Genomic DNA, 9,791 nt, shown 5'->3' with positions numbered 1-9,791 from the left:
TTATGTCCTGTGTAATTGGAGTTACAGAAGGCTCTTAGCCATATGGATGTTGGAAACCCAACTCAGATCCTTTGGAAGAGCAGGCAGTAAAGGTTCTTAACTGCTGAGCCCATCAGTTTTAAGTCCCCAGACATGTAGATTTTTAAGAGAATATAGAATGTTTTGTTAATAGTCACACTTAGGAAATACACATGTAAGTTTGAGAGATTTTAATACTATAGGTGTTTCATTTATAAATGTGATGAGCCTGTTACTAAAGCAACTCTATTTCATGGTTATGGATAATAGATTTCTTGGTTAGTTATATTTAGTTCTGAACCTGGTAGTCCAGCTACTGACTCAGCTCAACCTTTTCATTAGAAATTTAATAGAGAGGCTGGTTGTTGGTCCCATGTATTGCTCTTCCAGAGGACCAGAGTTCCATTCTCAGCATCTATATCAAACAGCCCACAGCTGTCTTAACTCCAGTTTCAGAAGAGCTGATACTCTCTTCTGTGCTCCATGGGATGCTGCATTCACTTTCAAATACTCCCACACAGAGATATATGCATACACATAATTAAAAATCAAAATGAATCATTAAAAAAATTAACCTGATATGGTTAGTCACAAAAGCATATGTTCATAATTTCAGGATTTGGGAGACTGAGAAAGGAGGATCATCAGATCAAGATCAGCCTGGGTCACATAGTGAGACTATATCTCAAAAATCCTCAAACAAAACAAAATAAAATGTTCCTGAAGCTTTTGTTTCTCTTCTTTTTGGTATATATTTCAATTAAGAAAATGGAAACAAACAGGTTGGTAAGATGGCTCAGTGGGTGAAGGTGCTTGCTGCCAGGCTTAACCTTAATTAATTCCTGGGACCCACATGATAGAAGCAAGAGAACAAATTCCTTTTAAAAGTTGTTCTCTGTCCCCCACATACATATACACACATATATGCACAATAAATAAGTGAATATCATATAATAGATTATAGGCGTAACAGAAAAGAAAATGGAAACCCTCTGTGGAAAATGGAAAAAGAACTGTGCATATATACTTTATTGCCACATCAGTAAAATGGTGTAATTGAAGTACAAAATCCTGATTTAGGAGCATTCCTTCCGCTCCCAACAGATTTACTTAGCCTCATTTTTTCAGTTACTTTTCCTTCCTATATCATGTATGTTTTACTATATAAACTTAAAAATTTAGTTCTGTAATGCTGTTATAACATGAAATTTACCTTCATCTTATAGAAAGTATTGTTTAGATTATATCCATTTTAGCACTCACAATTTATAAGTTTTTTAAATTTAGTTTTTAAGGAAAAATATTATACTTTTAATGTTTGGGGTGTGTGTAACAGAAATGTCAAGGCACTCATGTGGGTGTCAGTTTTCATAGTCTACCATATGGGTCCTAGCAGTTCAACTCAAGTTCTGTCAGGTGAGATGTCAAGTGTGTCTCTGTACCTGCTAAAATATTTCACACAGACCCCATTTTGATATTTTTTTTTTTGAGACTAAGTCATATGTAGTCAAGGGATTGGCCTCAAAGTCAGTTATTTAACTGAGGGTGGCCTCGAATTTATCACCTGGTTTCATTTTACCAATTGCAAGGAGTACATGCATATACTACCAACTAGCAACAGTTTTCTTTTATATTCAACATTACCCTCCAATTTTTTAGGTTTTATTAATCATAAACTATCACATTTCCAGATTGAACCAAAATGTTGAAAGAGCATATTTTGTTTTAGACTGATTTTTTTTTTTTAATGGCCAGGCATATTTATTTAGGTTATAAATGAGAGTTTGTTTACCACTCTATTTCCAATACCTTACTTTTGTTAGAATTGCTTAATTTTCATCACAGATCTGCAAATGATTCATAATATTCATACATATGCTGATTTCAGTGTTCCTCACAGATATTTTATATTTTATAGGCTTATGTATAAAGATAACTTTTTAAATGATTTCCCTTTTTACCCCTGTTAAATTTTAACCATACTAAGATAAAATTTTAGTACCATGTGTTCTAGAGAAAGCAAAGTAACAGAGACTATAACGTGTGTTTAAAAGAAAAGAGAAAGGGTTGTAGCAAGTTATCTTAGAAAGAAAATGTCAAGAAGGAACTACATCTGCTCAGGAGAGAGCTGAAAGCCAGAGCTATTGAATGAATAAGCAAAAATTGTAAGGAAAAATTTGTTGAAAAGAACCATGAAGTATTAAATGAGGTGTGTTTTAGTGTCAATCATACCACTTAATTTCATCAGAAAAATGTTAATTTATATTCAGAGGTGAAATGATCAAGCTGATTGTCTTTGTACATAAAATTTAGGACATGAAAGTTATAAAATAGTAATGGGACAATGGTGAAGCACACCTTTGATTTCAACATTTGGGGGCAGAGGCAAGGAGGATCTCTAGAGTTTGAGGCCAGCCTGGTCTACAGAGTGAGTTCTAGGACAGCCATGATAACACAGAGAAACTCTGTTGCAAAAACCAACCAATCAACCAGAAAAAGTTATAAAATAGTAACTATTAAATTACTGCTGTATGTTTCTTACCTTGTAGGGAGACAGTGGCAGTATAAGAAGTAAAGTCTTTTTTTTTTTTTTTTTTTTTTTGAGACAGGGTTTCTTTATATAGCCCTAACTGTCCTGGAACTCACTCTATAGACCAGGCTGGCTTTGAACTCAGAAATCCACCTGCCTCTACCTCCAAAGTGCTGAGATAAAAGGTGTGCACCACTACTGCCCAGCAGAAGTAAAGTCTTGATCCTTATGAAAATAAGTACTCATGAAAAGTTAACAGATTTTATTGAATATGAATGTGTTTGTAATTGCAGAACTAGGAAGTTGTCTCAGTTCAGAGGATGTAGTAATGTCTGTCTGGTCTGGCAAGTCTCTTTTTAAAGACAGGGTTTCACTCTGTGGCCTTCAATGACCAGGTTGGCCTTGAACTCAGATTTGCCTACCTTTGCCTCCCTAGTGCTGGTATTAAAAGTGAGTGCCACCATACCATATATAATATATATATGTGAATATATATATTATGCCCTCTTCTGGGGTGTCTGAAGACAGCTACAGTGTACTTACATATAATAAGTAAATCTTTAAAAAAATTTATCAGTTTGCTTTCAAAATGATAACAGATCACTATTATACTTTAAAATCATCAAAAACAAGTGATTCAGAACAAGCCACATGCTTGGTTAAATATATCCATTTATATTGGATAAATGATGGGGAATGAAACACATATATATATGTGAATATATATAATATATATAAACATATATATAAAGGTGAAACATATATATAATATACATATATATAAACTTTATATATATATATAAACTTTATTTAGGAGAAAAGAAGCCTTGAAGAATGGATAGGATTGGAATAAGAAGGTAGGTTCCTTTACATGTGCCAACATTTATTATGTACATGCTTCGTGCCAGTTATTTTAATAGGAATTGGAGTATGTAACTTAGTTGGTAGTGTGCTTGCCTAGCATGTAGGAGTTTCATCTGTAGTATCACATTAACCAGGTATAGTGATACATCTCAGTATTTAGGAAGTTTAGTCAGAAGTATCAGAAGTTCAAGAATAACTTGTTTGAGTTTGAAGTCAGCCTGTGATACATAAGACTCTTTTCAAATAAAAGATAAGTAAGATACAGTCTTACCATGGGAAGTATGGTGGTGACACTGAATAGTATGAGTTAGAACAAAGTGCTATTACAATAAGGGAAATGACAATCTCAAGAAAACATCATTGAGAATAATGTTTACAGGTACCCCTTGAAAGATGAGTAGGAATGGAATAGAGAAAACAAACAGAAAGGTATAGAAAAAAAAAGAAATGTATGGCAGTTAATATGTAAGGTGCTTGGCAAGGAATTGCAGATGAAGTTTAAAAGGGACCTTTTGTGTTCCAAGTTAAAAAGCTGAAATTTTAGCTTGCTATAGCAGGCTAGCCTCTGGATGATTAAGAATGCAAGCTGTAGATAGAATTAGAGTTCCTGGCTTTGAAACTAGCTCTGCCATTGAATAAACCTCAGGTAGACAAATTCTTAGCATTCTAAGTCTTAGTTTCCTTATCAAAGCCAGAGTTAATATGGTCTTTTTTATAGAGTTTGTAGAATATTAATGAGGATAGTGCATGTAAAGTGTGTACCATAGTGCCTAACCAAGCATGTGGCTTGTTCTGAATCACTTGTTTTTGGTGATTTTAAAGTATAATAGTGATCTGTTATCATTTTGAAAGCAAACTGATAAATTTTTTTAAAGATTTACTTATTATATGTAAGTACACTGTAGCTGTCTTCAGACACCCCAGAAGAGGGCATCAGATCTCATTATGGGTGGTTATGAGCCACCATGTAGTTGCTGGGATTTGAACTCAGGACCTTCGGAAGAGCACTGACTGCTCTTAACCTCTGAGCCATCTCTACAGCCCCATAACTGATGAAATTTTATGTAACAAAGTTATTAAAGGAGACAGAAGCTTTACTTAGGTTTAGTTATGTTAGTAGAGTAGTTTAAAAGAGGGATAGCCATATTTATTATGGGAAAGAAAAAATGTGTCTGATTATGCATAATAATAGAAGGTAGATACATATTGGATAAATGATGGGGAATGAAACAGATCAACCACACTGTCTAAGGGATAGTAAGATTAAATTTACTTTAAGGGAATTTAGTTGAACAGTTATAATGGAAGTACAGATTGGAATTACTTGTAAAAGACTGAGAATGGTCAGTCTTGGAAAGACTTCGCTGGAAAAGACCTTAAGATTCAGGATAATGAAAAACAGTGAAGTACCTGTGGGAGTAAAAACACTTTCTGTATAAACCTGAAGAACCCATGGTGAAAGGAGAGAACTGGTTTTTCCTTTTATCCAGTAAGAAACTATTTCCAGTTATAGTGTACACATTTAATCCCAGCGTTTGGGAGGGAGACACGGGAGTGCTCTCAAGTTCTGCCTCAGCCTGAACTAAATAGGAGAGACTATTTAAACAAGGAAAACTTAAAGATAAAACTACCCAAATTTCTGAGCCTGGAAATTAGCTGTGCTTTGTTTTATTGAAGGTAAATAGTAGAAATAAAGTTTCTAATAGAAATTAGAAGAATTGAAGTAACGTTGACACAATACAGTTAAAAGAAAATGCAGCGGGTGATGGTGGCACACCTTTAATCCCAGCACTTGGGAGGCAGAGGCAGGTGGATTTCTTGAGTTCGAGGCCAGCCTGGTCTATAAAGTGAGTCCCAGGACAGCCAGGGCTACACAGAGAAACCCTGTCTCGAAAAACCAAAAAAAAAAAAAAAAAAGAAAGAAAGAAAGAAAATTCAGTAATGAAGATGTAAAAAAAAAAACAAAAAACAGAAAACAACAAGAACAACAAAAACCTTGCAAGAATTTGAATAATAAAAAAGACTTGGAGCCGGGCATGGTGGTGCAGGGCTGTAATCCCAGCACCTGGGAGGTAGAGGCAGGCAGATTTCTGAGTTCGAGGCCAGCCTGGTCTATAGAGTGAGTTCCAGGACAGCCAGGGTTACACAGAGAAACCCTATCTCGGGGGGGGGGGGGGGGAACGGGGGGGAAGACTTGGAGTCTTTGTAGAAGCAACTCAGGGAGTAATAGTCTTTATCTTGCAAAGAAACTGAGTTCCTTTTCTTGCACCCACATCTAATAGCTTAACAATCACCTGTGTAACTCCAGTTGCAGTGATTGTGAAGCCTTCTTCTGGCCTGTAAGGGCTTCTGCTGCACACATGTGATACACATACTCAGGATCATACTTACTTTTATAAAATAAGAATATGGCTAGAGAAATGGCTCAGTGATTAAGAATACTTGTTACTTGTGGCTTTTGGAGAAGACTCTCAGTTCCCAGCACCAACCTTGTGGTTAACTACCATCTATAACTCTACTTCCAGGAATCTTGATACCCTTTTCTGACTTCCATGGGCACCAGGAATACATACAGCACACTTACATGCAAGTAGTAAAACACTCATACATCTATAATAAATCTAAAAAAAATTTAAAAATATAAAAATAATAAATCCTAAATAAAGTAATAAAGCCTAAAATCCAGAAAGGGTTAAAAATTCCATAATATTTTTTTTTAATCTGAGTGATGGGCAATAGTGATACCATAACAAAAATAGCAATGAAGGAAACAGAATTTGAGGATGGGATACTTAAATAATAGCCACAATTAAAGATACCCATGGAATGTTTTGAAATTTTAAGAACAGTGTTCTTATATTTCTTAAATCTTTCATTAGAACATGTGGCTATTCCATAGATCTACATTAGACTGATGAAAAGCCTAATGTTTGGTTTATGTTTTTTGAGACAGACTCTTACTGAGACTGGCCTTGAATTCTTGGTTTCCTGAGTGCTGTCATAACAGGTATGCAGCTAAGGAGCCTTTTGATGATCCCTTAGGTCAAATGAAACTTGTCATTGTGTTGCTTTGAAGACGTGATACTGGAGCATCATTTAGACCTAGTTTGAACCATGGCTCTGCACTTTAAGAAGCTAATTAACATCTCTGAATCTATATCTCATTGATAAAATAGAGATGATATCTGTATGATCACACAAAACATCTCTGAAAATCACATGGGACTGTGGATTGGAAAGTACAGACTAAATCATTATAAATACATTGTCATTGCTACATAAATTGGTCTTAAGATTTATGAGTATTTTAGAAACTATTACATAGTAATAATTGAATAAACTATATTGTATATCATTTGACATATAGAGATGAAAGAATTAACCCCTTCACTTTCAAGGTATTCATTCATAAGCTGGTAAGGAAGACAGATATTTAATGATGTAGTTGGTACATGCTATAACATAAGAATGCATCATGTCCTATGTTATTTGGTCCAAAAATAAAGGATACTGTTAATGTAGGCTGGGAATATCATAAAAGTTTCCAGAGTGAAATACTAAATGATATTTAAAGACAGTGGATAACTGGGTGTGATGGTTCGTTCATTCATGAAATCCTATTATCCCAGGGTATGGGAGGGCTAAGGGAAGACATTGTGGAAGTTCAAGCTCAGCATGGTTATAGTGAATTCTAGATGCATCTGAGCTATAATGTGAGACCTTGTCTCAACTCCCCCAACATAAGGTGTGATTATATATCCAGAACAATATAACATGCAAAGTAAATTAGTCTCATTGGTTCATCCATATCTATCCCTATCGCGACCACCCTCGCCGGCAAGGAATGACGCAACACAGGAAGATCTTCTTCAAGCAGTTTACTCAGGATCCCTGTACTACTACTTCTCCCCTGTACTTCTTCTTCCGACTCCGGAGAGAATCAGCCCAGCCCTTAAATACTAATAGTCAGCCAATCAGGCTTAGCCACGTGGGCATTGCTGATAGGCTATATCCACGCGGAAGGCGCAAGACTCAACAGGCTCCACCCAAATAAGGACTTGTTAACTGTTATGACAGTTAACGGGCAAGCAGCTCCCTACATATCCCTGTATCTATCCATCTGTCATCTTACCTAATGAACAGATTATCACTATGTAGCTTGGCTGGTTCTTGCCATGTAGACTAGGCTGGCCTCAAACTCAGAAATCTACCTACCTCTGTGTCCTGAGCACTGCTGTCTGCACTACCATGCAAAGAGGTTTTTTGTTTGTTTGTTTGTTTGTTTCCCCTCAAATGGCTGTTGAATTTATTTCCTTGATCAATAATGGTCCTGGATGCAGAGAATTTTAAATAAGTAAGTTAGTGATTGTAAGAGAATATGTTCAGAATATAAGGTAGTGGTAAAAGATAAGGGTAAAATAAAGGTGTATATTTGGTCATGAGGGACCTTTATACCGGGTTAAAAGAATTTGTGTTTTAGGGATGAATAAGTACTAGCACAGTGGTTAAGAGCACTTCCTGCTCTTACAGAAGAACTGGATTCAGTTCCCAGCACCTTAATGGTGGCTCACAGCCATTCATAATTATAATTCCAAGTGATTGGATGCCCTTTTCTGACTTCTGAGGACACTAGGCACACATGTGCACAGAGATAGAACACTTATAAAATAAATTAAAAAATAATTTGAATATTATATATTAAAGCCAATCTGATATAGAATATTGATGTTTGAATTTTAGAAAGAGTATTCTGTAGGTTTGGGCAAGTAGCTCAGTTAGTAGAATGCCTGAGGACCAGAATTCTGTCTCCAGAACCCAAATAAAAAGTTCTGGTTGTGGCAATACTTGCTAGTAATTCCAGTTCTGGCGAGGTTGAGACAGGCAGGTCTCCAGATCTCTCCTACCTGTCAGCATAACCTAGCCTACTTGGTAGGTCTCAAGCCACTGAGAGACCCCATCTCAAAAAAAAAAAAAAATGAAGTGTATGATACCCAGGTTTGTCCTCAGGCCTAGACACATGCTCGTAAAGAATAGCTTGTAATGGGCAAAATGGGAAAGAGTGTAGTGGTTGGGCATGAGGAGGGAAGGAAGTCTTTATTCAGTGTCTCTGGTGACTAAAGAAACCTATTTTCCATATAGAATAAGGAAGAAAGTCATGTCTAGGATAATTTGCAGATTAATTTTTTTTTTCCGAGACAGGATTTCTCTGTATAGCCCCGGCTGTCCTGGAACTCACTCTGTAGACCAGGCTGGCCTCGAACATCAGAAATCCGCCTGCCTCTGCCTCCCAGTGCTGGGATTAAAGGTGTGCACCACCACTGTCCAGCCCCCTTTTTTTTTTTTTAAAGATTTATTTATTTATTATATGTAAGTTTACTGTAACTGTCTTCAGACACTCCAGAAGAGGGAGTCAGATCTCATTACGGATGGTTGTGAGCCACCATGTGGTTGCTGGGATTTGAACAAAGGACCTTTGGAAGAGCAGTCAGTGCTCTTAACCTCTGAGCCATCTCTCCAGCCCTGCAGATTAATTTGATAACTGTTTTGGTAATGGTTTAGATGAAAAGACTGCTTTCACTTTTTGGCAAGTTAAGTTTACAAACCCTATAGGCCATAAAGTTGGAGATGTTTGATAGTTTAATGTGGATCTGGATTATAAGGATGGGATCTGAACTGAAACTTTCTATTTAGAAGTACATATTTGTGATCTTAGCAGCACTTAAGACGCTAAAGCACTAGTATTTCAAGTTCATGTCCAGTATGGACTATCTATATACTGGAAGCCATCATGTTGAGTAAGATTACTAAGAGTAGTATAAGAGGAGGCTCAAAGACAGGACCCATAAGACCACCACTGACATTTAAGGTTCAAGAAAAATAAAAGAGGGTTGGGACTGTAGCTTAATTGATAAAATGCTTGCTTAGCATTCACAGAGCCATGCTAGATCTCCAGCACTGTATAAACCAAGCAAGGTGCTGCATATCTGTGATTGCAACATTTGGGAGGTGGAGGCTAGAGGATCAGAAGTTCAGTGTTACCCTTGGCTACATAGTGAGTTTAAGGCCAACATGAGCTGCATTAAACAAACAGATAAGTAAAAGTTGAATATGCTGGCATACATCTTTTAATTGTACCACTCTGGAGGCAGAGACAGGTAGATATCTGAACTTGAGGCCAGCTTGGTCTTTGCAAGTTTCAGGTCAGCCAGAGCTACATGCATGATTGTGTTTTATTAAAAAAAAAAAAAAGAAAAAAAGAAAGAGACTAGGATATGTTTTGTAGAGTTAGATATGGTGAAGTGAGGTGAGAGGGCTGCCTCAGTAGGCCCATGCTGAGCACCCCTTCCCTTGAGGTACTAGCCATGTGACAGGTTTAGTA

The 9,791-nt window shown here is 36.5% G+C and overlaps 1 protein-coding gene across 5 annotated transcripts in view; it reads left to right on the top strand.

Annotated features, from left to right (window-relative positions):
• Positions 1–9,791, top strand: part of Ppp3cb (protein phosphatase 3 catalytic subunit beta) — a 53,233-nt gene that overhangs the window by 2,603 nt on the left and 40,839 nt on the right. The window contains exon 1 of one of the 5 annotated variants that reach the window (XM_052189832.1): positions 6,398–6,419. The exons of the other annotated variants lie outside the window; for them this stretch is intronic. The gene's annotated coding sequence lies outside the window, so the exon portion shown is untranslated. Of the gene's footprint in view, positions 1–6,397; positions 6,420–9,791 lie in introns of those variants that run through there. 5 annotated transcript variants of the gene reach the window in all.

This window comes from Apodemus sylvaticus, chromosome 8, assembly GCF_947179515.1.
Source record: "Apodemus sylvaticus chromosome 8, mApoSyl1.1, whole genome shotgun sequence".
NCBI classification, from domain to species: domain Eukaryota; kingdom Metazoa; phylum Chordata; class Mammalia; order Rodentia; family Muridae; genus Apodemus; species Apodemus sylvaticus.
Note: the sequence above shows the minus strand (reverse complement) of the source record. Positions and strands in the feature narration are given on the sequence as shown.